Here is a 12,620-nt window from a genome sequence, read left to right on the forward strand (position 1 = left end):
TCTATCATGTATATTGTATTTTTTAGCCTATAAGTTTGTATATGCTGAATCCATTGTATACATCAACTCATTATTACCATTGTATACATCTATTCACTATTATATGAATAAATAAATGTCTATTGTATGATTGGTGTATCTTGTGATGAATGTTATTATACTATTGATGTGCTAAATACGTGGCAATTGGTTGTGATGTCAACATCCACGTCATTGTATAAATGATGATGTGGCTATTCAATCTATGACGGTTATATTCTATCACAAACATTGGGCTTGGGTTGGGCTAAGTGGGTCTCGGGCTGAGCTATGATGGTCTATAACCGTCATGGATTGCGTTAATCTGTGATGGTTTTCAAATAATCATCATGCACATCAATCCATGATGCTCAATACATGACGATACCTAAAACCGTCATGGATGCTATTTTGTGACGGTTATTTAGCGATCGGTGACGGAATTGAACCGTCACGTATTAATAGGTTTCTTGTAGTGAAAGCACTTTGCGGTCCTAAACTTATGTTTCAAGTTCTCACGATTTGAAATTCAAAATTTTCAAACAATCTCGGATGACAAAACGACCAAACTCAAAGTTGTAGTACTCGATGATATCTGCAACTTTTCAGTTAAAACATTTTTAATTTCAATTCGTTTATTGTCCCAAATATGCATTTCAAAATCAAGAAAAGTGAATACGAGAGGAATGTATAGGCCCTTTAGACACAGTGACTTTGGGGTTGAGTGGTTAGAGGAGTTACAAGCGAGGCCACATATCATTGGTTTGAATCCTGCCACCGTGCCGCACGTGTTTTTTTGCATGAAAAATCACGTGCGGCTGATTGGTGGGGGCTTCCCGGGATTAAAAAGTTTTTTTGCTATTTTTTTGGAACCATTCTTATCACCAACAACTTTCAGTGTCCAAGGGCTAAAACTAGCGGTGATGAGCATTTTGTAGTAGTGAATTAGTAATAGTAAGATTCCCTGTCAACCATGAATTTAGCACCAATTCATTTTTTTCTCATGAAACTTCCAATTCCAACCAATCGACCAGGGCGATAATGATATAGCCACCAAAGAACAAGAGAATGAGGTCTGCTCTATGGGCATCGGGCAATGATGTTTTCGATGATATGTGGAACCAAACAAAGTGGTAGTTGGGTCAATTGTTTTAAATTCAATTTGACCCAACAACTATGAATATAGATGTCAAGAAAGCATGTGGCCCGGTAGCCTGGACTGAAGCCCGCCTTTTTAGCCTAGCTTAATGGGTAGGACCATACATCGGCTGCTCCCCAGAAAACAACGTAGCACGCCCGGCCCAATTATGAAATGTAGGCTCGTGCTGGCCCGATTGACGAGGAGACATATAATCCCCCACCTCCCACACACACCGTGTCCTAACCCTAACTCATTCCCCACCTACAGCCACTGCCTCCGTGTCTCGCTCTTGCTCTTTGCTCATCACCTCCACTACTCTGCCTCCGCCTCCTGCCCTCCTATCTCATCGTCGACCTCCCCAACTCCAGGTAGTCCTCCCCAATATCGACCACATCACCAGCACTCTAGAAGTCTAGATCTTGGGATCTTGGCTGCTCCCCTCCCTAATCCGTATCTCATCTATTCTCTCACATGTCCTCTGTGAACCCCATGACCCCATCGTCTGCCACTTGCTGCTGCTCGCCGTCCACTTAACCTTACCGCATCGTGCGTGCATTGCGGTCTCCCTTGGTGCCTATCGATTATCATCTTTGTCCGGCTCCAGGCTCTGACTGTGTATGTTCGAATCTTAACCCTAACCTTGTTGATTTGTTCAATCCGACCTCTCCTATTTCTCTCCTCTAAGATTTGTCTTCTTGTTTTGTTGTTTATAGGTCACTGGGCAATGCTTGGTGCATTGTTCTTGTGCTGGTATTGGCCATTTGCTTAGGCATCAAAAGGTATGTAGATAGAAGGCTGACCAAGCTACCAAAGTTCAGTCTAGTCTTGTATTCAATCCCAATGGTTCTGTTCTTAATTGGGATTAGAAACCTGATGTTTCTCGTTTTGAGTGGTGTTGGTTGATTGCTAAGCTTGATCTTCCTTTAGAAATAGGTGAGGAAAATTCATTTGAGTAGTACATCCAACATGCTGTAACACCCCAAATTTTGAATTTTTGGAAATAGAGCTAAAATGATTTAATTTGGAATTATGTGCTCATAAAAACATAGGGAAAATAAAAATTTTCATTAAATTAAAATTCATCATAAGGATTAACAACGTGTTTGTGCATACATGCCGGTGCATTGGAATTATTGGAATGTGTGGCTTTGTCTAAAATTCAAAATGATTCAAATGGATTTGAGAAACATTTAGAAAAACTTAACTTCCTCTCTCTCCCCTCTCCCTGCTGGAAGCCGCCTGCGCAGCCCAGCAGCCTAGCTCCGCTCCACCGTGCAGCCAGCAAAATGAAGCCCAGCTCTGCTCCCGCACGGCCCGCTCAGCTCCGCAAGACCCCGGCCCGCTGGCGTCGGCTAGCTGATGCCTCAGGGCAACCATCTCTTCCTCCCGCGTTCACCGACAGCGCGGCCCGCAGTTCAGGCCTTATCCTACCTCACGTAACCAGGCCAAACTCTGCCGTCGAGAGTCCGAGGTCGCCTAGCGTCACCTTGCCTTGCGCCTCAAGCAGCCGGTCTCATAAATACCGATCCCCGCACCGCTACGTCATCCTGTGCCCTCTCTGCTGCCATCGGGATCTCGCCATCGAGGAGAATCTGTTGCTGCCCCTCACATCAAGGAAGACCTGGAGCCGCCATAGCCGACGTACGTTGTCACCGTGCCGCTTCTGCCGTCAAAACAATCTTGGTGAGCCCGCTGTCTCCTCCTCCGTCTACCCATGCATGTTTTTCCCACAGCCATACGAGGTCCCTAGGCCCTTCACCGTGTTTCGCTGGTGAGCTCCGCCTCGCCGGCAATGGCCGTCACCTGCACCAGGACCCAAATCCGCTGAACGAGTCATGCGAGCGACGGAGCTAACAGAGCAGCCATGCAGCCATGCGATGCGTTGCCTGGAATCAATCTGCTAGTTAGCTTGATGACCTCATCTTCCACGTCATGCTTTATTGTGGCCGTTTTTCTTTACAAAAATAAACCTTGAAATACAATAGGAATACGTAATCATCCTGAGCCGTCCGTTTTTAGATCAATGGTCCAGATTAGAACTTACCCCTTCGCTGTTCTTTTTGCTAAAGAGTCCCTCTGTTTTTGACAAATAAACCCGCAGTCCAAAACATGTTTTCAGATTTGGTTTTCTTCATTTGAAAGCGTATTTTGGTTCGGTTTTAGTGAAATACGTTTTCAGTTATTCACAGTTTTGCCATCCAACTTGTTTTAGCCGTAAAATCTCCGTTTTAACTCCGATTAGATCCGTTCAAGTTGCATTGGGTTCGTAAATAAGTAATCTACACGTTTATGCTACTGTACAGTAGGTTTCCAACTTTTATAATTTGAGCTTAGATCTAATCTATTATTTGTCTATAGGAAATCTTGTTTAAATCATAACTTTTCCGTTTTAGATCCGATTTTTGCGATCTTCGCGTCTGCGTGTTCATAGCGAGACGTAGATTCGTTTTCCAAACTTTTCATCTTGATTCTTTGCTGTTGGTGTACTGTTCTAATTTGTAGCCTTGTTTGCTTTGCATGATTGCTCCTGGATGCTTGTATGTTGCTGTGGTTATCGAGTATAGACGGTGAGCAGTTCTCGGAGGATCAAGGGTACGACTTTGACGAGCAGGACCAGCAGGTGTACATTGCTCAAGGCAAGTATAGCATGGGATCATCCTTGTTTCCTATTCACTTTAATTCATTAAATTCATACTGCATGTGTCGCCTTGATAGGGATTTCCTAGAATTGAACTATTACCTTGTCACCTATGGGTTATGCATATGGGTAGCTTTGCTAGAGCTCAATCGAACCATGATCTTGTAACTTGACTAATGGTATATGCAATAAACGCTAAAATATGACTTTTTAGCAACATGGAAACAGGGGGCTGGAGTGTTTAGCTACTTTCTAAATGCTTCAGATTCCTCTCCCTAAGGACTTATCTGTAAGTGATCATCCGGGACTTACAGTACAGCTGTGAGGGCTACATGGCTCTGGCTTTAGCTCAGTATGAGGACCTTTTCTAGCTTGTTAGTGGTTACCTTTATTGGCGTAAGAATGGCTTGACGAATCGGGTATAGGACAGCCTCTACTCTTATGTGTATAGCCGTGAAGGAATTATGCCATTTGATAGGGGGGTTCCTATAACTGTTTGCCAAGTGAATCTAATGGCCCTAACTTGTTAGACGAACCTTTGAAAGGCTTCATAGTGACCCCTACCTGCTCACCTTGGAAGTGTTTTGGGAGTTATAAACCCGGGCTTATGGGAATCACGTCTCACAGTGAAAGTGTACAACCTCTGCAGAGTGTAAAACTGGTATATCAGCCGTGCTCACGGTCACGAGCGGCCTTGGAACCCTTATGGAATAGATGAACACTAAGTAACATTTGTTTATGCTATTCATTATTCATGTTTACATTTGATCATGTGTTTGGCAATGGGAATTGAAACAACTTGATGCTACTCATAAGCTAAAATTGTGACAACTAAAAGCTGAACGCTGTTGAACCGTGTCTAGCCTTTTGAGCCTCATGAACCCCGTGTTACACTTGTTGAGTACGACATGTACTTACGCTTGTTTATTTTCATTACTTGGATAAAAATCCCGGATGGGTAACAGATGACCTTGAGAATGATGATTTCCCTGAGGACTACTAGACTTGTGGTCAACCAGTCGACGTCCCTGTGAATTGGAGCTTCCACGAGAGATCTTTTTATTATTTCCGCTATATTTACGTGATAACTCTGTCTTATTCGTGATGTAATAAACATTTGTGATGATACTATTCATAATTTGTCAGCTTATGTGTGTGACTGATCTCTGGGCGCATATAAGATTTTGCACTCCATTTTATCCTTAAAATTGGGTGTGACAGATTGGTATCAGAGCTATGTTGACTGTAGGACGCAAGCCTAGTTAGCAATGGTCGTTTTAGCTTCTTTTGCTTCACTCATTTCATGCTTTCTATCTCACCCTTGTTATTTGCTAAAGTTTTATGCTTCTTTTGCCTTATTCTATTATGAAAATTACTGCTTCTAATCTAACCTAACTAAACCTAATTCTGTAGATACCTCGTGCCCACAAGACTGCCCGCATGAGCACTGGAGGGTATTACCCGCCACAAGGTTTGTCCGTGGATCCTGAGGAGGAAGAACCACAGGAGCAGGAATTGGATTCGCCAACACCGCCAACGCCTGAGTCCACACCTGAGCCAGCCCATGATGACCCTCAAGAAGTTGAGATCGTTGACTTGTCCGAAAACGAAGATGAAGACATTGTTGAGGAGGATGAGCCGATCCCGCCATTGGGGTGGACAACAAAGGTGTAGTATAAGCCGGGATGTGAATACTCCGTTTCACATCACCGACTCTTGAGCCTGCTGCAGACATACTACAGTGATTGGGATGCAGCTGTAGAATACGCTTGCGAAGAGCATGCACACCCTCTTGAAGACACCTACTGGAAGGTTAGGGTGTGCATCACCATCAAGGATGAGCAGAAAGGTGCGTATCAGCTGGATTCAAACTACGCACACCATGGTCACCGCGCTACCATGGAGGACGGCATAGAGGATGCAGCCGCTGAAGCTTGCATAGGCCTCCGTGGTCGCCGATTCGAGGTCATGAAGGATGATCAATATCGATTCCTTCCTCATCAACACCCAGAATTGGGATGGGCAATGATGGACCCGCAGGGCACGGATCCAACCACGGAAGCGATGGTACACTTTGGTTACGAGGCTGTGTCAAGGATTCGCCGGTTGGAGGATCAACTGAAGGTTCAGCAGAAAGCAATCAAGAGGCACCAGCAAGTGATAGACGAACAAAGGGTGTGCCTTAATTTGCCCAAGATGTATGAGGAGCTTCCTCATAAGTATCGCCCCTAGATGTTGGAGTCCCTCTTTAAGTAATAGCACGATAGTAGAACGAGTGAGTCGAGTTGGGTCGAGTTTTTAGTGCAGTGTGGACATTCCGTGTTTAGTTGATTTGTTCTTATGTTTATGCATGAGTTGGATCTTTGTAATGTGTGCTGGAACTTCGTGGGCATGTCCGCAAGTTTCATATTTAAGAATATTAAAGTTTGGGTCAATAAATAAATAGCGGGTTTGTTACATCTCGCTCCTTCGGAATCTGTTTTTCGGAGCAGTCTGCCTTTATCTTAATGCCGAATAAAATATACACGACCTAAAATTATGAAATTGTTGTGGGAATAACTAGACTTAATTACCTTTCCAATGCCTCTGGAATCACCCCCATATCTGATCTGGTTCGTGAGATATCTCTGTTTCAAGTTAAAGTTACTGTTCAGTCTGGAATATGGGAACAGTTTCGGTTGTATCCTGCTTTTGAGTAATCTAACGACAGAATCTGGGAAAGTTGTCTGAATAAAAGTTGTAGGAAATTTTGTAATCTTTCCAACCATAGAAAGTACATCCTATTTGGATTTCTGGAACTCGAGATATGACTGTTTTACAGAACTGCTGATGTAGAGACTCGTCCAGAAAATTTTCAGAATGTATTCTAACCTGGAAATTTATAAATTTGGAATATTTGATGACAGATGTCTGGAAGAGGAAGAGGCCGAGGTCGTGGAGGTGTTCCCCCACATCCACCACCACCACCACCGACTATTGAACAACTCTTGGCAATACAGACGCAGCTCATGCAAACGTTGGTGCAGAATCAGCAGAATCAACAGGGTGGTGGAGCCCCACGTGATAAGCGTGGTGAATTCTTGAAGGGCCGTCCCCCGGTGTTCTCTCGTGCCACCGATCCACTGGAAGCAGATGATTGGCTTCGTGCAATAGAGAGGCAGCTCAACATAGCTCAATGTGATAATCAGCAGAAGGTGTTGTACGCTTCGGGACAACTTCAGGGAGAAGCTCAGGACTGGTGGGAGTCATTCGAGTATGGACGTCCCGCCAACGCACCTCCTGTTACCTGGCAGGAGTTCAAGGACAATTTCAGATCTTATCACATACCAGAGGGATTGATAGAGCTCAAGCAAGAGGAGTTCAGAGCTCTGAAGCAAGGATCCATGTCTATCGCTGAGTACCGTGACAAGTTTGCTCAGTTGTCACGTTATGCTCCTAATGAAGTGGCTGATGATGCCGATAAGCAACGCCGCTTTCTCAAAGGTCTGTATGATGGTCTACAGCTCCAGCTTATGTCAAACACCTACCCCAATTTTCAGACGCTAGTGAATCACGCTATTGTTATTGACAACAAGCGCAAGGAGATGGAGGCCAAGAAGAGGAGGCTTCAGGGACAAGCCTCTGGGAGCAATACTCGTTCACGTACCAACCCTCAGCAAGGCTTCCAGCAGAGGTTTCAGGGACCACCCAGTCAGTGGAATCGTGGTCAGTATCCTCAGCGCAACCCGAACCAGCAGCAAGTTAGCAATGCACGTCCTCAGCAACAGAGTGGTCCACAGACACCACGACAGGGAACCCCCAACAGTACCCCCATGAAGACAAGTGCACCTAGTACTCCCAACGTATGCTATCGTTGTGGAGAAGTTGGGCATTATGCTAATCACTGCCCCAGGAAGCAGAATCAGCAGACACCCCAGGGTCAGCAGAGTAATCAGAAGGGAACGCCGCAGAAGCCAGCACCCAACACAGGGAGGGTGAACCATGTGTCTACCGAGACGGCGCTTGCGGAACCAGAAGTCATGCTTGGTACGTTCAATATTATGACTTGTGATGATGTTCTAAATAATGGTCTTGTGTTTGTGGATGTATATATGTATATTTGTAGCGGTCAGATTCGAATTTGAATTATATATATGTGTGGTCAGATTTGAATTTGAATTATTTATTTTTTTGCTGGAAAATTCACTGTAGGGGCGGTTCTTGATTGAACCGTCCTTACAAATACACACAGCATGGGCGGCTGGTGATACAGCCACCCTTACAGAAGTCCACTACAGGGGCGGCTGATATTAGCAGCCACCCCTATAGAGGGCACTGTAGGGGCGGCTGAAAACACCAGCCGCCCCTATAGAGGGCACTGCAGGGGCGGTCAGGAAACCGCCCCTACAGAGGCACCCTCTGTAGGAACACCCTGGGAAGGGCGGCTGGCGCAGCCGCCCCTATAGAGGCTCTAGAACCACCCTTACAGTTAACTTCTGTAGTAGTGACGCGGCCGACGGCCCGATTGTACAGGGTCTATACCCACTTGAGCAGCGAGAAAGATGAATCCTTGTGGTCCACAGGTGGCTGGCCGGAGACGATCTCCAGCAGGACGACGCCGAAGCTGTAGATGTCTGACTCGGTGCTCCGGTGGTGTGAGTTGACGAACTACGGATCGATGTACCCCATGGTGCCCTTGACGAGGTCCGTCGTCTGTGGGCCGGTGCCATGGTCGCTGAGGCGGGCGAGACCGAAGTCTCCCAGCTTGGCGTTGTAGGACGAGTCAAGCATGATATTGCTCGGTTTTATGTCACCGTGCACAACACGTTGATCCCAGTCCCGATGGAGGTAGTGCAGTGCTGATCCCAGTCCCAGAATAATCTTGTACCTATAGTATTTGATTTATAGACCACGAAGTTAATTAATTTGTAGCTTTAATAACACCGAATGCATTCATACATGATCTTCCTACTATTAATTATGAACCACCTTACATATTAATAATCACAAGACACGCTTAAAAAATGATAAATCCTACAAATCCTCACAAAATTATGAAACATCAATCCATTAGTCTTACAGCATGTACTCAGTCTGTATACATAATTTTTACTTTGCATTTAGACATAGTACATATATTCTACATGGTAATGTGATGCAAAGCGGGAAAAACTACAAAAATAGAAGATGGATTTGATGATACTAGCTTGCAAAATTGACAAAGCAGAAAAAGAATATGAAGTATCGAATGGGTTTTGTGTTCGCAAAAATACAGAGAGAAATTATGCGCAGACATAAGTAAATTTGATTAGTTGTTGGAGTTAAATATTATTTCTTCTAATGTTCTAACCCCGTTCAGGAGTACGGGTTTGATAGAATAGTGAAGGAAAAAAGATATAACTATAACCGAGTAATAATGTTTTTGAAAGGATGCATGTTGTACCTAACTCTCGGGCCAATTTAAAACCTTGTCAGTGCTATAGATGTGTTTGTCAAGGCTCCCTTCACCACTGGAAACACCATTTTTCCTGTGTGCCAAAAAAAACTGTCAAGAAAGCGGGAAAAACCGTCAGAAAAATTAATTCTGTCGGGAGCACGACAGGCATATCCCGTCAAGGATAGGTTGACAGAGAAATAGAATTTACCTGTGAGCCTCCCGACAGAAATATTTTCCTGACGGTATTTCTTTGACGGATGCGTGACAAAAAAAATTTAACGTCAGTGGGTCCAGTACGTTGTCAGCAACCGTCAGGTTAATTGATTTTCCTGTGGGCTTATTGTTAGGGATATTGCTAATTTCTTTGTGGGTTTTAGTAATTTTTTTGTCAGTCGACTCTCATGGAAATAAAGATAATTCTATGGGATGGGAAGCTATTTTCTGTCGGTTTTCCATCAATGAAATACTGAATTTCTGTTAGTTTAACCTAATTTTACTGATGGTTTCCCCTCAAGGAAATCGCAATTTTTTTTCTCAAATCACCACAAGAGAAATTAGTAGATGACAGGAAAATATCACAATTACATGTTATGTTCCAGATACACCAAACAACATATTATATGCATAGCACAATAATCAAGCATATATATTAGAAGTTCCATAAAAGCTTGTAAAGTATTCAATATGGGCCAACATACCAAAAGTTATGCCCTCACAAATTACATCTAAAATTCTGCTACTAGCACCATATGCTGCTCCTAATTTATATATGTACAGCCATGTCACCAACCATGACATCCTAGTTTTAGCCAAGTCCATCTAACATTCAATTACTACTAAGTTAACCATCCACGGCCATACATGTTCAAAAGACAAAAGACATCCACCAGCTTATGTTGTTCAATGGACAAAAGTCACTTTGACAACTCATGTGCTATTTCTGCCAATAGCAACCTTACCATATATATCCCAAATCACAGAAGTCATCGATGTATGATTCAGCATTGCTGCCCCCATTGTTGTCGTCAATGTCCTCTTCATCCCTATCCTCTCCGTTCCCTTCGTCCTCTTCATACATGTCCTCTTCATTCATGTCCTCCTCCGTGTCCTCTCCTTCCATGTAGCTGCCATCCATGTCCTCTTCGTCCTCTCCATCCATGCCCTCACCATCCAAGTCCTCACCAACATGGGATGAACTAGTGGGCAGCTGCAAAATGATAATACCATGTAAATATCAATTGGATTTTAGGACCGATAAACATTAATTAATTGTCTTATACATGATTTCCTTTTACACCAGCACCATACATGAAGCATATACAAGTGAATAGTGGCCCTGACGAGAAATAAAATGAATTGGCATTCCATGAAATTCTGGAGCTGAAAGAATTATTTAGACATGCACAAGATTTCAAAGTCTATTTCATCATCTACTAGCTATGTCAAACCTTCAGATTCCCATGGGACTAAATTATAAATTCCTTGGTGGAGGTGGCAAGTTTCAGTACAGCTAGAAGTACAGCTTACCATGAGGTTAAAACTAAGATGGAAAGTTGGAAACTACAGTAACCATCAACATGAGGCCACTCCCTCACTGCTGCACTGCGTGTTGTCATTCTGGCATCAAAACATATCAGTTGTCTACTTCAAATGGTTTAGACCAGCTGGTTTTTGTCATAAGTAATACCGATTTCATAGGTACAAGTATCAAGTTAATGTACTTACATTTGCTTGTAGAGCTGCAAGGCGCCTTTTATGATTTTTTGGAACCTCCTGATCCAATTTGCGATAAAGATCCTACATCCAAACAAGTATAGTAGTTCAAAAATAAACTACTAGGAGTGTGCTTTCTTTAATCAATATAAAACAGATTTATTGTGTGCATAAAACATCCCTAGTTAATACTGAAACACCAAAGTTACTCCATGAACATTAACCATATAGTAGAAAAAACTGATTTTTAGGATTTCTATTCATAATGCTTATCATGTTATTGATAAAAAAAATAAAGTAACACTTACCTTAATCAAGACAACAGTGAAGCACCAATTCTAATAACAGCTATTTAGCTGTATGTCAAATTAGTAGTGCATTTGTTAGATGCCTTCAAGTTGCCGCTCAACATACATCCACATAAAACCAGCCCAATGTATGAATGTATCAAACTACAAACCCCCCAATCTACCAATGAAACAAGCCCCGAGATGGCACCACTGCTCTCTCTGCCCTTCCAGAACCATTGCTATCCCTTTCCTCCAAGAACCACTAAGTTACTCCCTGCATTAATCATGTGTGATATGAATGAAACAAAAAAAAACAGATCTACTACCTGCAGATATAGCAAATGCCTTCACAACTTGGATTGAGGTTGTCTCAACTGTGAATCTCGTCCTCCCTAGCATGATGGATCTTCAGGGGAGAGGAAGGGGTCAGGCTCGATGATGGAGACACCGGACGCCGGCTGGTTACTGATGGCGTGGGGAGGTCAGGAGGGGGAGGTGGGCGGCACCCCATATCTACCGGCAATACAAGCCGTCGGTCGGAGCACGAAGAAGCCGCCGCCGTGGGGCTTCCGACTCCATCTATAGGCGGCCGGCGGCAGCTGAGAGCGTGGGGGGCGGCGGCGGCAGCAGAGAGGCTAGGGCTGGGGCGGCGGCGGCGGTTGAGGAGGGGGCGGCGGCGGGCTCACAGTTGGGACGCGTTTTTTTTACGAGAGAATAGAGGCGCGTAGAGGAAGCTGAACTGCGCGTGTGGGAGAAGGGGAGGTCGGGAGGATAAGGTAAGGGGTTTTTTATTTGGTTTCCAAAGTCCAGCGCCAATACTCGCGGCAAAACGCGCGCCAACGAATTTTTTCGGCGCAAAACGCCCGGGCAGCTAACTTTCATGGCGTCGAAGGACAAGCCAATTAACCTGTGTGTCATCCGACAGAAAAAATATAAAGCACACAAGGATATTAATTTAATTACTCTGTGAGTCAATTTTTTTCTGTGTGGTCCATACAAACCGACAGTTTTATTCATATTTTTCTGTGTGCCAAGAGAACCGGCGGATTAAATAGAATTTTTCTATGAGTAGTTTTACGCTCGTCAAAAAATTACATGGCACACACGAATAATAGTGTTTTCAGTAGTGCTTGGGGCGTGAGCTCGTAGACGAGTTGAACAACCTAAGACGAGTTGAACAACCTACAGTAATGCACAAACACGTATGCCAGTAAAATACTTATAATTTGGAACCGATGGATTGAGTTGAATAATCTACAGTGACGCACAAACATGTAAGCACAAACACATATACTTGTAAAATACTTATAATTTGGAACGGATGGATTGATTTGAACAACCTACAGTACACACAATAGGATGTTTGGATCCAGGGACTAAACTTTAGTCTCTATCGTATCGGAT

Source organism: Miscanthus floridulus, chromosome 9 (genome assembly GCF_019320115.1).
Source record: "Miscanthus floridulus cultivar M001 chromosome 9, ASM1932011v1, whole genome shotgun sequence".
Classification (NCBI taxonomy): domain Eukaryota; kingdom Viridiplantae; phylum Streptophyta; class Magnoliopsida; order Poales; family Poaceae; genus Miscanthus; species Miscanthus floridulus.